General features: G+C 49.2%; 1 pseudogene; it reads left to right on the top strand.

Annotated features, from left to right (window-relative positions):
* The first annotated feature begins 514 nt into the window (after positions 1-514).
* On the top strand, positions 515-3,069 carry LOC106633316 (annotated as a pseudogene).
* Positions 3,070-3,270: the final 201 nt, after the last annotated feature.

The raw sequence follows: 3,270 nt of genomic DNA, 5'->3' as shown, positions 1-3,270 counted from the left end.
AGGTTGGCGGCTACAATTCAGAGATTATCCTAGTATTCTGGCTGGGATGCTTCTTTCCACATTGCAATGTGTTTATTAAGCAATTTCAAAATGCTCACTGGTACAGTGTGTTGCAGGTTATTGGTAAAATTTCCATAACAATGGCATGCAAGAAAATTAAGCATAACTGGTGTTTAAAACAATGAATCATGGAAATATATCTGGCTAACTGGTGGAGATATCGTCTGAATTTCAGGAGCGGGACCACTCCTCCTTCACGCCCCTTCTTACCTCAGACTATAAATGCCCCCTTCTCCAATGCCCGCTGTTCTCATTTCCATGACAGTGGACAGCTTGGAAAGTCGGCATAGGGGCAGCGAGGGGTGGCATCCCAAGTTGCATCTTCCGAGAGGAAGATCCCACTAAAGCTACAAGTCAACCTACTGGAAATATACCCCCAGGGATTCCCGAGAGGGGGGGTGGAAGAGAATCGCACCGGATGGATCAAAGAAATAAGACATTTGGCAATGGTAATATGACAGCGACAGCGGAATGGATATGCGGCAAGATATGCAAGAACCGACATGGCGTGCGGATCCACCAGGCCAAAATGAAGTATGAGCAGAAGGTGTTGGCATCACAGCACGCACGAAGCACACCTGGTGAGACGAAGGAGGAACCAGGCCCAGAATCACCCCACAGTGCCCGGAGCCTCCAGGTGATGCAGGCCCCCGAAGCTCACAAGTCATCAGAACATCGTCGGGGAAAGTGGCCTCAAGCTAGCAAGGAGAAGGAGTGGCTCCAGTTCGACGAAGACGTTGATACCATCCTGCAAGCAACTGCCAAAGGACAAGTTGAACAATGCCTAAAGACAATGACAACAATGATAGGTTTGGACAAGAGGAGAAGCGGACAGCGAAGCCTCTACACCATGAACAACAGAGCCAACAAGATATATCAGCTAAGGTGGCGAGTGAGAAGGAGAGGGGACCCCTTGCATAATTACGTAGCATAATCCACAAGAGGTTAATGACCTTAAGGCGAGCTGAGTGGCACAGGAGGAGAAAGAAGGAGAGGGCCAGGAGGCGAGCCGCATTCCTAGCGAATCCTTTTGGGTTTACAAAACAGCTGCTAGGAGAGAAGTGCAGTGGGTATCTTGTCTGCTCTAAAGCAGAGGTCGACCACTACCTTAAGGAGACCTACAGTAACGAAAGTAGAGAGCAAGATCTTGGTCCCTGTCACGCCCTGATCGATCCATCTGCACCAGAGCAGGAATTCGATGGGGAGGAGCCCAGCTGGAAGGAGATCCAGGAGGCGGTAAAGAGAGCAAGCTCTGCTCCAGGGCCCAGTGGAGTACCTTGCAAAGTTTATAAGAACTGTCCGAGGCTACAGACTAGACTCTGGAGAATCATGAGGGTGATTTGGAGGAGGGGTAAGGTAGCAAACCAGTGAAGACAAGCGGAGGGGGTGTGGATCCCAAAGGAGGAGAAGTCCAAGAACATCGAGCAGTTCCGAACCATCTTGTTGCTGTGTTGAATGGAAGATTTTCTTTAGCATCGTCGCTAAGTGACTGACAGAACATCTTCTGAAGAACTCTTACATCGATAACTCAGTCCAGAAACGAGGGATCCCGAAGGTTCCAGGGTGCCTGGAGCATACGGATGTGGTCACACAGCTCATTAGGGAAGCCAGGGAGAACAGAGGGGACCTGGCAGTACTATGTACCATCTTCAACGTATGCTGCTCGGTTGTTTGTTAATTGCCCCTTGGGGATAAATAAAGTATTCTGATTCTGTTGGCTTGACCTTGCAAATGCCTACGGATCTGTACCCCACAAGCTGGTAGAACAGGCACTGAACCGGAATTACATCCCAGAAAAGTTCAGGAATCTTATCCTGGATTACTACGCCGACTTCCACCTGAGAGTCTCTTCCGGAACAACAACTTCCGACTGGCTTGAGAAGGGGATTATCACTGGATGCACGATCTCGCCCATCCTTTTCGCTCTTGCTATGAACATGTTGGTCAAATCTGCAGAAGTCCAGTATAGAGGGCCACTCACCAAGTCTGGAGTCAGGCAGCCACCCATCAGAGCTTTCATGGACGACCTGACGGTGACAACTACGTCTGTTCCAGGGTGCAGGTGGATACTGAAGGGTCTTGATGAAATGATTTCTTGGGCACGCATGAGGTTCAAGCCCACCAAGTCGAGGTCGCTTGTGCTGAAGAAAGGAAAGGTCACTGATAAATATTTGTTTTCACTAGGCACCATCAAGATACCATCACTTAATGAGGTGCCCGTGAAGAGCATAGGTAAGGTATTTAACCGCAGACCTGGAGACCTGGCTCTCATCAGTGGATAAATTTGGCCTTCCTTGCAAGTTTAAGGCCTGGATTTATCTGCATGGAATTCTGCCCCGGATTTTGTGGCCCCTCTTAGTCTATGAAGTTCCCATCTCAACAGTGGAAGGATTCGAGATGAGGATCAGCAGGTTTCTGCGCAGGTGGCTGGGACTGCCACGAAGCCTGAGTAGCATTGCTCTGTATGGTCATAACAACAAGCTGAAGCTCCCCTTTAGCAGCCTAAGCGAGGAGTTCATGGTGAGCCGGTCCAGGGAGCTGCTCCAATATCGGGAGTCCAGTGACCCCCAGGTTGCCCTGGCTGCTGAGGCTGTAGACATTGCAGTATCAAGGCTGCAGCAAAGGGTGATAGTGGCCCAGGGAAGAGCGGGTTTAGGTAGCAGTAGAACACCTAACTATGACAAGGCACAGGGGAAAGAGAGGTGGTCGCTGATCCTGGAGGAGGTGCGAGCAGGAGTTGAGGAGAAGCAAACCAGTCAAATGGTGCAATTGAGGCAGCAGGGGGCTTGGACAAGATGGGAGCAAGCTATAGAACGCAAGGTCACATAGAATGAACTGTGGAAAGCAGAACCCCAGCGGATAAAATTCCTGATTCAGGCAGTATATGATGTGCTACCAAGTCCATTGAATGGAGTCACTTGGGGGAAAGTGGAGACACCAGGCTGTTTTCTCTGGCAGAAGAGAGGAACCCTGGAGCACATTTTAACCCTCTGCGTCAAAATCACATGACCAATTTAAGACGACGACTCAGAGTCTCCATTTAAACTTGGGTCGAAAGTGCGGACTTCAAACTATATACCAGTTTTTGAATTGTGTCAATGGGCCACGTAAAAGCAAAGTTATGATAAGAAATACACGCAATGTTTTTTTCCGAATAAAACAGTGGTGTTTACAGCGGGAAGAATGGTAAAAACGGCATTTTCTACGGAC

This window comes from Haplochromis burtoni, unplaced genomic scaffold (assembly GCF_018398535.1).
Source record: "Haplochromis burtoni strain Fernald_Lab_line unplaced genomic scaffold, NCSU_Asbu1 Contig_111, whole genome shotgun sequence".
Taxonomy (NCBI): Eukaryota; Metazoa; Chordata; class Actinopteri; order Cichliformes; family Cichlidae; genus Haplochromis; species Haplochromis burtoni.
The sequence above is the reverse complement of the archived record's forward strand: the minus strand, read 5'-3'. Positions and strand labels throughout refer to the sequence as shown.